This window comes from Alligator mississippiensis, chromosome 4, assembly GCF_030867095.1.
Source record: "Alligator mississippiensis isolate rAllMis1 chromosome 4, rAllMis1, whole genome shotgun sequence".
In the NCBI taxonomy this organism is placed as follows: Eukaryota; Metazoa; Chordata; order Crocodylia; family Alligatoridae; genus Alligator; species Alligator mississippiensis.
In genome coordinates, this window is record NC_081827.1 from 45,452,580 (window position 1) to 45,468,606 (window position 16,027).

At 44.3% G+C, this 16,027-nt stretch overlaps 1 long non-coding RNA gene across 1 annotated transcript in view; it reads right to left on the reverse strand.

Annotated features, from left to right (window-relative positions):
- Positions 1-379: 379 nt before the first annotated feature.
- Positions 380-16,027, reverse strand: part of LOC132249991 (uncharacterized) — a 38,890-nt gene continuing 23,242 nt past the window's right edge. The window contains exon 3 of the long non-coding RNA XR_009461561.1: positions 380-5,125. This is a non-coding gene — a long non-coding RNA (uncharacterized LOC132249991). The remainder of the gene's footprint in view (positions 5,126-16,027) is intronic.

Here is a 16,027-nt window from a genome sequence, read left to right on the forward strand (position 1 = left end):
GGGGCTGGAGCCCCAGGAGCTCATGGATGGCACTGGTGGTGGTATCCATATGCAGCACATCATCAGCATCCCTATCAGGGTCTGGCTGATGGGCCAGGGGCTGGTTAGCATCAGTTCAGGTGCAGGCAGCCTCAGATGCAGTGCTGAGCCTGTCCATGCAGCCATATGGCATGGGGGGACAGACAGGACCAAGACTGACTGGGGGCCAGACGGCAGTAGCTGGAGTGGCACAATGCGGCAAGCAGGGTGGCAAGCATGAGCAGGGGCATGGATCATCACTGCCAGGGGGGGTGCAGCAGTCATCACATAGTGGGTGTTCCATGTGATCCTGTACGGGTAATCAAGGAACAGCTCCCTACTTAATATAAACAGTGTCTTTATTATAGCAGTTTCTTACAGAGGTGTTACAGGTCCTACTGTTCTCCCCCAGCTTCTCTAACTCTCTTCCTCTTCCTGTCTTTCTGCTCTGCCAGCACTCTGCAGCTGCTTCCAGTTATGTTTCAGTTGCTGTCCACTATCTGTGACAACTTCATAGGATCTATCTCCCACTGTACCCTCAATGGTGGCCTTTTGCCATTCTTTCACATGTGGAATTACTGGTTGTACCCAGACCTTTTCCTCTCTGCACAGTGGTTTCAGGTCTCTCGCTCCTTTGTTATACTGTTGATACTTGCTGAGACTGTTGCTTTTTTAGCTGCTTCCATATCCTGTGCCCCCTTCCCCCTTGGGGGTGTAGCAAACAGTCTCCCATGGGGAGTAATGTCTTAGTTCTCTGGCCCATTAATCTGTGGGCTGGGCTACTGTCCATTCCTTGGGAGGGTGTGTTGTGATGGTCCAATAGAGTCAGGTAGGGATTCCCTGAAGTCTTATTTGCCTTCAACAGGAGTCTCTTGGCTGTCTTTACTGCTGATTCAGCCTGCCCATTGCTTTGTGGGTACCCAGGGGATGATGTCTTGTGCTGGGATTCTCATCTAGTGCAGAACTGTTTGAATTCTCTTGACGTGTATTGTGGGCCATTGTCTGAGAACAGTGTGTCAGGTATTCCATGCCACACAAAATGAGCCTTCAGCTTTCTGATCACCATTCTTGCCTGAGTGTCTTCGAGGTAATCCACCTCCCAAGAATTGGAATAGTAATCTACAGTGACCACATAGTTTCTGTCATTGACACTGAACAAGTCAGTCCCTACCTTGTCTCAAGGCCAAGAGGGGATGTCATGAGGGTTCAATGTCTCTTTTTGCTGTTTGTCATGATATTCCTTGCACACCTCACATTTCTCCATGTATGTTCTCAAGTGGGCATTCATGCCTGGCCAGTAGATTCGCTCTCATGCTCTCCTCAGGCATGACTCTATTCCCATGTGTGAAGCATGAAGTCGGTTCATGATGTCTCGCCACAGAGCTACTGGGATCACCACCCAGTCTCCCTTGAACAGAATTCCATCCTGTGTACATAGTTCATCCCTCCACTGGTTGTATGCAGCAACTTCTGGTAGTATTTGTGCCTTGTGCTGTGGCCAACCCTCTAGGATGGTTCGTTTAACTGCTTGTAGCATACCATCCTGTTCTATACACTGTTGTATTGCTTTGAGACTGCTTTTGGAGATGGGTAAATCCTGTACCATATTAATGGACTCTATCTCCTGTTCTACAGATCCATCTGTGCTGCACTCTGGAAGGCATGTTCTACTTAGTGTATCTGCCACTTGCAGGGACTTCCCTGGGTAGTACTTTATATTCACATCATAGGCCTGGAGTCTCAGCAGCACACATTGAAGTCTCTTAGGAGCACTCAGCAAGGGTTTTTTCATTATGATCTCTAATGGTCTGTGATCTGATTACACATCTACTCTCTGTCTAAAGGTGAACTGATGGAACCGTTCCAGTCCAAACAATACCGCTAATAACTCCTTTTCTATCTGTGCATATCTCCTTTTGGCTTCAGTCATTGCTCTACTAGCAAAAGCTATAGTTTGCTGATTCTGCATCAGTACTGCTCCCAGACCTCCTTCTGATGCATCATACTGTAGTACCAGTTGCTCAGCTGTGTTGTAGTACGTCAGTGTTGGGGCCTCACTGATGAGTTTAATTCTTTTGAATGCCTCCTCTTGGGTCTGTGCCCATTTCCAGGCTGCATCATTGTGTGTTAACAACCTGAGTGGCTCACAAGCGTTAGACAAGTGTGCACAAAATTTGGACAGTTAACCATTCCAATAAGGTGCTGGACTCCTTTGACATCCTATGGCCTGGGCATCTGCATCATGGCTCTCACCTCCTCTGGGTCTCACCACCTCCAGCAGATGTCCAATGTAGGGTACTTCTGTTCTTCTCAGCTGTATTTTGTTGACATTCAGTTTAATGTTCCTTTCCTGGCATCTGTTAAGGAGTTGTTGCAGTTTGGCATCCTAGTCATGGATCACCTCTTCCTTATTATCCCTTCCTCCTATGATAAGAATATCATCAGCCACAACCGTGATACCCGGAAGACCTTCCAGCTCCTGGTTCAGGTTCCGCTGGAAAACTCCTGAAGCTGGATTGATCCTCACGGACATCCTTAACCAGTAATACCTGCCAAACGGCATGCTAAAGGTTGTCAGGTGGCTGGAAGATTCGTCTAGCTCCACATGCCAAAATCCATTCTTGACATTGCAAACTGTGAACACTTTTGCCCTAGACAGGTCAGGTAGTACATCCTCAATCATTGGCAGGGCATAGTGGCTTCTTTTGAATGTCCTGGTAAGTGGTTTTGAATTAATGCAAATTCTCAGTTTGCCTGACGGCTTCCTTACTACTACTAGGCTGCTGATCCAGGTCAGTGCTTTTTTCAACTGGTGTGATAATGCCTTTTTTTCTGCAGGTTTGTCAATTCTTTTTTCAGTGGCTCCAGCAGGGCTAGCAGAACTCTGCATTTTGGTAGTCATACTGATTGCACCTGGGGATCTATTTCTAACTTCAGTTTGCCTTCAAAGAGTCCAGTGCTGTGGAATATGTCTCCATATCTTAACAGAATGTTAGGTAGCGAACCTAATGACCGCTCATGCTCTTCTGTGACCTGGAGGATGTTGTGGTATTGCCCTGTAATTAAATCTATGACCTGTGCTGCCCAGCTGTGGATGGGTGTCCACCCTATAAAGTGGGGTCAATCACTATAAATTCCAGGCAGTACTGTTTCTTGTTGCATGGATTTATTATAGTCAGCTGGAATCCCAGTGGCCTCACAGTTATTTTGTTATACATTAACAGCACTTGGTGACATTTTCCATTCTGATGCTGCTACTCAACAGATTCACAGGAAGGACATTGCAAGTGGCTCCACAATCCACATGGAATCTTATAGGTCTTTGCTCTAGCATCATTGTTGCAAATATGACTGAGTTGTTGCCTGCTTTTTTATGTAATGTGTGTATCCTGTGAGCCTGTGAATCTGTCAAATTTACACTGAAAGCTTCCTCCTCGTCTGTAGTCTCCTGATCCTGCATGGACTGTTTTTTTTTCCTATTTGGGTGGCTATGACACTGACCCCTGAAGTTATTTTTTTTCCACATTTTTGCCCTCTTTTCCATAGGTTGGGCATTTGTCCTTCCACCTTTCATGCAGGTTCCCAGAGTATACACACTGAATGATATTGTCAGCATTTGCAGTTGGCCTGTCAGGTTCCTGGTTTCCAGAGACATGAATCTGCTCTGTACATGTGGCTGTTGATATCATTTTGATCCTTTTGTTTAGACAATTCTGCTGCCCTTGCAATTTGGTGACATTTTTCCAGGATTAGATCTACCTCTCTTAGTAGTCTCTCCCTCAGGGCACAGTCCGGTGTACCACACACACAATCCTATCCCTGATTATGGAGTCTTTTGTGTCTCCAAAGTTTCATGAGGATGCCAAAGTTTTCAGTGCTGTGATATAGGCCTCTATTCCTTCCTCTTAGTTTTGGGTGAAAAAAAATGATCTTTCTCTACAGTCTCATTTCTCCTGGGCTTACAGTATGCATCAAACGCTTCTATTAACTGTTTTAGTGTGTCAGGGCTCCCTAGTATCAGTGTTACTCTTACTTCACAGCCTTTTCCCCCACTAGATAGTAATACTGCTTTACCTTCATTTTATCTTCTTTATCAGCCATGGCTAACTCTGTATACAAATGGAAGTCTTGCTTCCATTGTTTCCATGTCTGTGCCAGGCTCTTTGTGTTGAAATCCAGCTGTGCTGGGGGCTTCAGTCCCTCCATGCTTCTTGCAATCTGTTTGAATCACTGCTGGGGCCCAGGTCCCTCTCTTCTCTTGGGCTTCCTCACAGACTTTCTGCAGCCACCATGTTTCATGTGACCCTGTATGGGTCATCAAGGAGCAGCTCCCTACTTAATATAAACAGTGTCTTTATTATAGCAGTTTCTTACAGAGCTGTTACAGGGCCTGCTGTTCTCCCCCAGCTTCTCTAACTCTCTTTCCTCTTCCTGTCTCCTCCCTTTCACTTCCTGTTCCTCCTTCAGACTCCTCCTTTCTGCTGCTCCTGGTTTTGCCTCTGAGATCCATACATGTTGCTACAGCGGGCACAGGCACTGGCAACGGAGTCACAGAGAGCTGTGCCAGCACACTGCAGACTGCTCCAGGCCAGAAATGCAGTGGCTATGGAGGCTTTCTTTTAAAAAATGCCCCTGGCCCCCAGGCAGCTGTGACCGGAGCCTCCAGCTCCCCTGGCTGCTGCAGGGGGGGAAGAGCAGGGGCGGATGAGGCCTGGAGCAGGCAAAGGAGCAAATCTGCTCCCAAATGGCTGCATATGTAGATGCCTGTCCAGGGCTGGTTTACTGTTCAGTAAACACATATAGCATTAATTGCACATGTAAATGCACTCACTGACACTCGGGTGTCTTTTCACTTGTCTTGCAGACATCAGAGGTGTTTTTGACAGAAATGATCCATCATTTATACTTGAATCTTTTGATATTGTTCTCTCTTGGTACAACTCCAGATCATTTATTTATTCATTCATTTTTGTGTGAATTGAGTCCTGGTAAATGGTACTATGTTGATAACTAGAGACTGAAGGTGTACTGAGCAGGTACAGAATGACAGTGCTTGGCTTCTCCAAATAATCTTGTCAATATGCCCCATGTCTGACTGAGAGTTCATCTGTAAGGACAAGTAAATATTTTAATGACAAGTTTCTATGCCCAGTCACTTGTTGGCTTCTCTTTCCAAGACCACTTAAAAGAATTTGCTAATCAATGCTTGGTTTTAGGATTGGTTTGGCTAGAATTAACTTATTCTTGATGATCTGTTTGCCTGCTAAGAGCCTTGTCCCAACTTCCCACTGCTATGCTAATGTGTTTAGAACTTAATTCTTTAAGCAATGCCATTAATGTTGACTTTAGAGGGTAGCAAAATTCCTCCAGAGAGGAAGACTTTCCAAAATGAAAAGCAATAGTTGCAAATAGACAGGCAAGGTTGTTTGGGTAAATGTGATATCTTTTATTAGACCAACTAAATAGTTGGAAATTGTTTTAATAAAAGATATCACATTTACCCAAGAACCTTGTATGCCTCTGTCTTTAGACCAACGTGGCTGCAGCGAATACCCCCAATAGCTAAAAATATTCACCTATGTTCTTTCTAGAATTAGGCACAAGCCAAAGCCATCACTTAATACTTTAGGAAATCCAGGTCCTAACTTTGTATCTGACTCTTGCAATAGGTGCTAGAGGCAGTGAATACTAATTTATGTCATGTAACAAGAGTAATTAAAGTACAGTCACTTTACAATATGCTTGAGTGACTTGGCCTGATTACATTTCATTTCTAAGATGCCAAATTAACTCCTCACAAGCTAAATGACTCAAAACTTTGGGATAATTCAGATGTAGATGGAAATTTTAGCATTGTTTGTTTCCTTTCCATGTTATTATACTCAGCGACACACAACATGATTAAATCTATATTTGATCAAATTCGTCCTTTGCTGTGGTTTTAAACACTCATGGATCTATTATTCCCCCAAATGTTTGATTTAACAGCAAATAAAAAAATAATTGGTGAGCAAAATCTGTTTTCCCTCAGGTTGGAAAACAGAACATTTTTGTAGCCTTGACAATAGCTGTAGTGAATGAATAGTTAAAATAAGAAAAAAATCAAATTTAAACAAGGTGAAAAAAGGAAACTTTTTTTGAATGCAGAATTGGCCTAGAAATCACTGTCCTGTACAATTATTTCAAGTAACAGCATAGATTTCCATAACCAGAATTTACTAAGGAAATCAAGCTTATCTTTGTTTCTCAGTGTATCAGCATCATCAGTGTTAACAAAAGGCTTCCAAAATGTCCCTTAATCAATTTTAATGTGATTGCTATAGGTCTCCTCTCCTAGCAACTGGAAAGAGAAACAGATTTTGAAAAATTAGAAAGATGACTGGCTTGACAACCAAAAACATCAGCAGAGGAACCCACATGGAGGGTTAACTAATTATTTTGGTTCATTTTAAAATCAACTGGGTTTCAGAAACAAAACAAATTCTGCCATTGTTTTGGTATTTTAAGCAAAGATGTAATAATTTTGTTGAATTCTATTTTGGGTTGACCTCAAACCATTTTTTTTTCAGTTCAAGCACCAAACTGAAAATTCAATTAATTGCGTAGTTTTAATTAGGATTGCAAGATCCAGCTTTTAAAAGAGAAGTTTGGACTATTTTCACAGCTCGGTGTTCTCATTTTTGTTGTCAGTTGCTTGCAGGCATCTGTGTGACCCTTTCTGCTGCAGTTAGTTATACAAGCTTCAATGAACCTTTTTCAGTTATTAGTGATACACAGTATCCAAGCTCTCTTTCCTGGGGCCACATTTTTAAACAGAGAGGGGGGTGAAGTAGCTCTCATGCGATTCTTAGATATAAAGGAATAATTTTGTATTCACAATTATCTAGTTAGAGTGTATACATCGTTGCTCTGTTGTACAATTACCTACCAGGGTGTGCATATTCGGGAGGACAATTTTGTCTCTGATGTCTAAATAACTTACTACTTAAACTTCTGAACTAATCTGGCTCACCACTGGATTGACAAGATGTTGCTTTAATGTTTTATCAATTGTATTGTCTTATTCCAGGCACTTGGACAATTTGGTGGTAATAAGTGTCCATAGTCAATCTTTTCTACATAACTGAGACTTTAAGAAGTTCCATGCATTTAGGCCCCATTATTTCATGCTACTTCTTTTCACTGGCTATATCTCCATTCTTTGAAACAATATACCCTTTGGTCCTGGAAGTGCTGTGTTCCTGAACCTCTGAAAAAGAAAACTGCACCTTCCTTCCCTAGATTCTTTTAAAGTTTACTTTTATTTTTTTCTCCAAATGGTGTTAGCACTGTTCAGAATATAGCTGAGGTGTTTTAACCAGGAATATTACAGAACACAAGCTATGGGATCTACAATGGCAAGAGAAGTTCTTTATTTCAGGACACAGTGCATCCTTTTTATATGCAGCCTCCTTTCTTAAAAACGTTTTGCTTAAATAATTTAGAACTGGTAACAGAAAAGTGCCTGAGTAAAAACACGAAGCATCAGAAAAGCACTTCAAGGGGTTCTCGCTTTGATAGTTATGTGACATCTTGTCTTAGTTCATCCCACATGGAAATGTTTGATATTACTGACATGTAAATAAAATTTATTGTTGATGTTACTGTTTTAGCACTGCCTTAATAGGAGGTTGAATAATCAGCAGTGCCCCCCTATCCACTCCCTCCCCTCCCACCCCCTGAACAAGCTCTTTGTAATGACATGTGCTCTTGTCTTGTACCTCTTGTATTATGTTTCCTATTAGAGTGAGATGTAAGCTTTGAAAGTGGGTTAGGAATAACAAGAGCTATATAGCAATATTATACCAGGTCCCTTGCCATAAACTATTATCTAACGCTTCTCTTTGGTATTAGCAACCTTAAAAAAAAAAAAAAAATCTAACAATATTAATAAAAGGATTTCAATGTAATGACTTGCTACTGCATACAAAAATATAAACAGAATTTTGTCTTTCAATTTTAATGGGGCACATCTGATTTTAGGTACAATAAACAATTCTTTACAGGTTTTTAGGACTTTATTACTCACTCTGCTTGTGCTTTGAGAAATTACTTATCCACATGTTTAAAAAAAAAAAAAATGATCAAAATTGTACCTTTCCCTTTTACAAAGTACTTGGCTCCTTCCTTTTATATCCCTAGCTGTCACAGATGTTAAAATACTGATTTCTATGTGGCCTGCCATGCATTACTTCACATTAGGTGGTCACAATGCAAGACAGGCTTGATTTCTTTATATATTGAATGGACAAGAAACAGCACATCAGAAGATACCATTCTGTGATTACAACTTAAATGGGAGAAAAAAATTGGCACAGTGCTTTTTCTACCATACTAAAGAGATACCATTTTTTCTGTAATACGCACTTTTGAATTATTACTTACTTATTAACTGGGGCAAAGAATTGAACAAACAAGAAATCAAGTTACATAACAACATGAAAACTGCCATTTACTGGGCCTGATCATCAAGGATCCTAGTTTTCTTTGATAAAAACAAAACAAAACAAAACAACACAACATTCTCTGATACCCCCCCCCCCACAAATCCATGATTAAAATGAGACTCCCCTCCACAGCCTCCCCAGCCCTGCCACTCACTCCCCACCGCTACAGCCCCCAGGAGTTGCTTATGCCCCTCACTCTTCCCCACAACCCTCCCCCCCCAGCCCTGCTGGTGCCCCTCACCCACAGCTCCTTCTCCCCCAGCCCTGCTGGAGGGGACCCCCAGCTGCCAGGGCTACAGGGCCAGGGACGCAGTAGGCAGCGGCTGCTGCAGCAGAGTTGAGCCCAGCTCCCCCAGTCTGCTGCCTGCCTGCTGTGGGCTCAGGCTGGGGGAGCTGACTTCACTGCCACTGTGCACACTCCTGGGGAGGCAGGGGAGGAGATGGGGCAGGCTACCCACTGCAGGCTTGGGCTTCCACCCTGCTGCCCTCCCCCAGAGCCTCTGCAGGCCAGCGGGTGCAACTTGGCACTGCAGAGTGGAGTGGGGCTATAAAGTGAAGCTGCTTGCTGCTGTGAGCTCGACGCTGTCCTGGCAATGCATCTCCTGTGTGTGCAGCACCAGTGGGGATGGTAGGACAGAGTTGCACACAGGGCATGTGTTGCCAGGCCAGCACAGATCTTACAGAGGCAATCAGCTTTCCTGCGTGGCTCCACTTTGCCTTGCAGCACTGGGTCGCACATGCTGGGCTGTGGAGGCCCCAGGTAAGAGCAGCAGAGTGGGAGCCTGAGCCTGCAGTGGGCAGCCCACCCTGCGCCTGCCCCTGCCCACAGATCTGGGGGGCATGGATCCCCCCTGCTCCCCAGGAGTGCATGCAGTGGCAGGGAGCCAGCCCTACCCCAACCCCCACTCTCCCCATGAGCCTCCTGGGGCTCTTCCCGCTCCCTGGAATGCATGGCCCCAAGCCCTGTGCACTCCCCAGCTGGGCAGCATTCCCAGCCCTGCCCTGCCCATCTCCCTCCTTCCCTCCCTCTTGGGGCCTCAATTCCCCTCCCCTCCCTGCCACTTACCTGTGGAAGCTGCTCTCCTGGAAGCCATGTGCATTAGGACTGTGCAAAACAGCACCATTCTGTCTTGACATGTTGATGGGACAGTGTTTCATTTCAAGTTTCATTACATTTCAAAACCACTGTTCCGTTTCATTTAATTGAAACTGTTTTGCTGTTCTGACCTTTTGCCCGTAGTTTAATAGGGAAGCATTAAACTGCCTATGACTTTTGTCATTTCTTGCCTGATTTGGATGAAACTTGCAGGGATGGTAGCCCCTTCTGAGGCCAAGAAGCCTGCCAAAGTTCAAGGAGATAGGTGTAGGGGTTTCTGGGAAACTGCACCTCAAGCTGCTGACAAGCAAAAAACTCGTGACATGGGTGACACTGTGTGTGTGTTAAGGCACAGTGGGGTGAAAACTGCAGGCACTCTGGTCCAAGATTTGGGAAGCCCAAGTTCAAATATCTGCACTGCCTGATTCAGAGCAAAAGGATCCCAAATACCTCTAACTCAGGGTACACATGTTCCATAACACCTGAGGGAGAAGTGGTCTTAATTTTGTGGTTTACACTAAGTGCCTAAAGTTAAGTTGGGAGGGAATAAGATAGATGTCCCAGTGCCTTTACCAGCCTAGGAGCTGCCCAGCTCCAGGCCCTACATGGCATGTCTCAGGGGCATGTGTGGGGCTGAATCTGGGCTTGGATGCCCACAATGCCCTGCCCGCAGCAGCATGCAGTGGATCTGGAGGCTGGCTGGGCAGGGAAGAGGGTGGTCCCAGCTTACTGGTGTCACTGGTGTCTTGGATGTTACCCCTATCCTATTCTGCCCCAGGCTTTCTTCTCCTCTCCCTGCCCTGCTGACAGCAAGCCCAGGACCAGAGCCAGAACAGATTTGGGGGGGCACATAGCAGGGGCTTCCCCCTCCTCAACTTGCCACTGTGACAGCTGTAGATAGGAGGCAGGGCTTTGTGGGAGCCTAGGAGCAATCGAGCACTAGCCATGGCTAGCCTCAGATGAAAAACCAAGCACCTGGACCTCACTTCCTATAGCCCAGGCTAGTGCACATACGCACACCAGCTTTAGACTCATAAATAGATATTTTGATACAGTTCTATTTTCACCAAATTGTTTTCTTACCATGAAACAAGTCTTGCCCTCTGGTTAGCTGTAAAGAGTAATTTCACTGAAGTCTATACAACTATTAATGGTGAGGTACTTTCTAAAGTACCTTGCAGAATTGGACTAAACTAGGATAACATGTGAGGGAAACAATAATAAAGGTGTAATTGTACAAAAAGGGTGCAGAAACCTGATTCTAATAGTACTTCAAGGCAGCGGGTAACACAAGGGCACATTCCATTCTGAGGATGGTGTCCAGGAACATGCCAGGGAGGAAATGTGCCTCAGGTGGATCCGTTTACTGCTGATTCACTCATCCTTGCATTGCCACATTAATTCTGATTGGTACATTGAGGGTACATAGAGCCAAGTCACCACTCCTTTTCTGCTTACATGTTCTAGGAAAGAAGTGGGTGAACAACATTCATTCAGCATTGCATGACCAGATCAAGAGTAATTACTCTTTTTTATGCCTCTATGCAGAGTCAAAAAACACCAATCATTTTCTTTCACGACTTCTCAGCTATATAGTCCTTACCTCCTTTGTACTTGCCTCCATTATAAGCAACACCCCAGATATGTTAAGTAATACACATTTTCTCTTTTAAAATGCTGGGAAAATAGACAGGACAAAATGGATGGTTCCATGGAAGAAATCAGTGAAAGCTTCAACCTATGAGAGCCCTTGGGAGCAGGAGGGATAGCTGCCTGAGAATCAACTATCATGATAGCATTGCAGAAGGTAACCTATATGGAGCTTGACTTTGCAGGCCTACAACCTTGGACCAATTGGGTATTTTGTGGGTTCAGGAGCATCTCATTGTTTTTCTCCCTCCTTTTCACAGGGCAGGGAATTACCCTAATTATATAGGAAGTTACTTTAGCTGAAGACTGTGACTTACTGCTCACCAACAGTGAAGAATTGGTAGGGGATATAAAAGTGGATGGCAGCAGTGACCATGAGATGATTGAGTTCAGGATCCTGAAAAAAGGAAGAAAGGAGAGCAGCAAAGTATGAAACTTGGACTTCAGAAAAACAGACTTTGACTCCCTCAGGGATGGGCAGGATCCCCAGGAAGGCCAGTCTGAGGGGGAAATGAGTCCAGGAGAGCTGGCTGTATTTTAAAGAAACCTTATTGAGGGTGCAGGGACAAACCATTCCAATGTGCAGGAAGAATAGCAAATGTAGTAAGTGACCAGCTTGGCTTAGCAGAAAATTATTTGGTGAACTTAAACTTACAAGAAGTAGAAGCTTACAAGAAGTGGAAGCTTGGACAAAACTTGGGAGGAGCATAAGAATATTGCTTGGGCATGCAGGGATGAAGTCAGGAAGTCTAAAGTGCAATTGGCGTTGCAGCTAGCAAGTAATGTGAAGGATAGAAAGAAGGGTGTCTACAAGTATGTTAGCAACAAGAGGAAGGTCAGGGAAAGTATGGGTTCCTTACTGAATGGGGGAGGCGACCTAGTGACAAATGAAGAGGAAAAGGCTGAAGTACTCAATGCCATTTTTACTTCAGTCTTCACAGGTAAGGTCAGGCAGACTACTGTACCAGACAGCACAGTTTGGAGAGGTGAGCAGCCCTCAGTAGTGAAAGAAAAGGTTAGGGACTATTTAGAAAAGCTGGCCATGTACAGGTCCATGGGGCTGGATGCAATGCATTTGAGGGTGCTGAGGGAGTTGGCTGTTGTGATTGCAGAGCCACTGGCCATTATCTTTGAAAACTCATGGTGATTGGGGGAGGACCCTGATGATTGGAAAAGGGCAAATATAGTGAGCATCTTTAAAGAAAGGGAAAAAGGAGAATCCAGAGAAATATAGACCAGTCAGTCTCACCTCAGTCTCTGGAAAAATCATGGAGCAGGTCCTCAAAGAATTCATTGCTAAGCACTTGGAAGAGAAGAAGGTGATTAGGAACAGTCAGCATGGACTCACCAAGGGCAAGTCATGCCTGACTAACCTGATTTCTTTCTATGATGAGATAAGTGGCTCTGTGGATGCAGAGAAAGCAGTGGATGTAATATACCTTGACTTTACCAAGGCTTTTGATACCATCTTCCACAGCATTTTTGCAAGCAAGCTGAGGAAGTATGGGTTGGATGACTGGATTGTAAGGTGGATTGATAGGGACCCTGCGTGTGGGTACCAGACAGTTCGGCTTAGGAAATAAAAGCAGGGATCCCAGGCACAGTGCAGTTTCTACCTGGTTTGAAGCAAGACAGAAGATCATACCTCCCAAAATGTACTTTGTCTTGCCATTATTCTTCTTACTATCAAAAGGTGTGGCAGGAGAGTACAGAAGAGATCCAGACAGAGCAGGACTGGCCGTAAGTTTTGAAAGGTTGCTGGGAATTTCTACACCCCTCCCTCCACCACACACGCACATTGTAGAAAGAATGTGGACAAGTTGGAGAGCCCAGTGGAGGACAACAAAAGTGGTTTGAGGGCTGAGGCACATGACTTATGAGAAAAGGCTGAGGGGACTGGGTTTATTTAGTCTGCAGAAGAGAAGACTGAGGGGGATTTGATAGCAGCTTTTAACTACCTGAAAGGGGGCTCTCAAGAGGATGGAGCTAGACTGTTCTTAGATGACAGAACAAGGAGGAATGGTGTCAAGTTGCAGCAAAGGAGGTTTAAGTTGGATATTAGGAAAAAATTTCTCACTAGGAGGGTGATGAGGCACTGGAACAAGTTACCTAGAGAGGTGGTGGAATCTCCATCCTTCTAGGTTTTTAAGGCCCAGTTTGACAAAGCCCTCGCTGAATGGTTCTGCTTTGAGCAGGGAGTTGGACTAGATGACCTCCTGAGTTCCCTTCCAACCCTTATTTTCTATGATTCTAAGGCTAAAGCAACTCTTTAATGCAGTTATCCATGGACCCCTGAGCATCCACAGCCTACGTCTAAGGGATCCACAAAAGATTACTATGTTCAATCAAAAGTATGTGAATACCCACATTCAAAGGGGTCTTCACCTCCATTCCAATTGTTTTAGGTCCACAAATGAAAAGAGTTTGAAAACCACTGCTTTAGTGCATACCTGGAGATGACCAACATAGCTCCCCATAGCTATTCTACTTCTAAAAGCTTGTATGGCTACTGCTTAAGGAAGTCTTTATCCTTCTTACCTCACAAAACTTTTCTGCTCTTTAGAGCCCCTTGATAGCATTCCATGAGCTTCTGTTATACAGTTAATGGCAAAGGCCACTGATTACTAGATTAATAATCTTGCATAACTTTTATCCCTTCAGAATCCTAAAGTGTCTTAAATTATGAACAAGAATCAATTCCTCCATCTCCAAAATACAAGTCTCTTGGAAATAGAACATTCCAGACATTATTAAAACAACATTACACGGTAGTTCAGGACAGAAAGTAAAGTTATATCATAACTGACCATACTATGAGAAGTCACTGTGCATCATGTACTACTTTTGTCCCCTCGATGTTGGGGCATAACATACATGTATTTGGACACAAGCACTTTCAGTGCTCCAGACTCTAGGCTTTTATGGCATTGGAGGGTTGCCATGAACAGACAGCCTGATGAAAAACATAAGGAGGTTTTATTAGGATATGACAAGTAAATGGTGCAGTTAATATAGGCATAATGCTTTATGGCAGGGGTCGGCAACCCCTGGCATGTGTGCCAGAGCATGGCACATGAAGCCATTTTGCTTGGCATGCCACAGCCAGATCAGGCTCTGGGCAGGCTCCTGCCTCCTTCCCCAGAGCCTGGGCTGCTCACAGCCTGCAATTTGCAACCCAGGCTCTGGGCAGGGCCCTGCCACCCGCCACAGGGAGCAGACCCGACTCCATGGTGGGTGGAAAGGTCCTGCCCAGAGCACAGGCTGCTCACAGCAGGCAGACAAGGTTACAGGCAGCTGCACCAAGGTCTGGAGCCCTGACCCAGCTCATTGCTGGGGCAGCTGCATGCACACCTCAGGGAGCACGGTGGGGAAGGAGCAGGGGCTGTGCTGCTGCAACAAAGATCAGGTCCCTTGAGGCTCCTCTGCCATCTGTCTTTGGCATGCCAACGTTTTTCATGTTGAGGTTATGGGGTTTTTTGGCACTCAGCCCAAAAACATTCTTGATCCCTGCTCTATGACATAATCTACATAGAGTTATACTAGAACAATATCTGTACCAGTTAGGGAGTCTGCTCTTTTTGTTTTGTTTTGTTTTAGCAAAAACATGTATACTGGTCCAATATTTAGTGTGTATACAATTGTGCTAATTAAAGGTTCTTTGCATTAATATAGTTTATCCTCTTCATGGACAGGAATAGCTATAGTGATATCATATAAGTGAGTTGGACTATAATTGTATAGTTAAAGTATAACACATGACTGGAGAAATAAATGTGTGGATGAGCAGGTTAGGTAGCTTAGAGACCAAAGGAGTTCATCCACTGATTCCTTCAGCAAAGACAACTGATGATCAAAGGAGCTGGACAGGACTGCATTTGGGAAGGAAAAAGAACTGACTACTTCACAGAGAGGAGACTGTCTATTGGCCATGAAGGCAACAGACAGTGCTCCATCCTGAGTTTCAGTCCCCAATCTATTGAGGTCAAGAACTTTCATGCCATCCTGGAATGAAAAGAAGAGCAGTAGATCCTCATGGTGTGGGAAGAAGAGATGTGAATCTCCCAGCTTTAGGATATACTGCCACTGCTGCCAAACTCTGTTCTGTGCTGGTGGGGACAAAAACATCCATTTACTGACCCGACACCTCAGGTGTGAGATACCTGCATAGAACCTCAACTGGGACATTACAGATAGGCTGCTCACACTTACCATCTGACCATTACCCTATGCTATTCATCCATATTAACATGAATGCCCTAATATGACCCCAAGTACATCAGAAACAAGGCTTTGGGAGTGAAAGAGAAGGCACCAAGGGCACATTCTTATCAGTCCTTTTGGTTGAAAAGACAAAGACCAAAAAAGGATAGATGAACACTTGGAGGTAAATGTACAGCTGCACAGATGGTGTCAACAGGAGGGCTTGGATGGAGTTACAGATACTCTGGAGAGTAGGTTTAAGGTCCTGAATGACTTGAAGACTGGAGAAATGGTCCTCAATCAATCAGATGAAATTCAACAAGGATGAGTGCAAAGTCCTTCACTTGGGACAGAAAATTGCATGTACAAATAGAGACTGGGGAACGAGTGGCTAGGCTGCAATACTGCTGAGAAAGACTTGGGAGTTACAGTAGACCGTAAGATGAATATAAACCAATGCTGTACTCTTGTTGCAACAAAAGCCAACAGCATCCTGGATTGTATTAACAGGAGTGTCATTTGCAAATCAGGTGAAATGACTCTTCTGTTTCATTCAGCACTGGTAAAGCCTCACCTG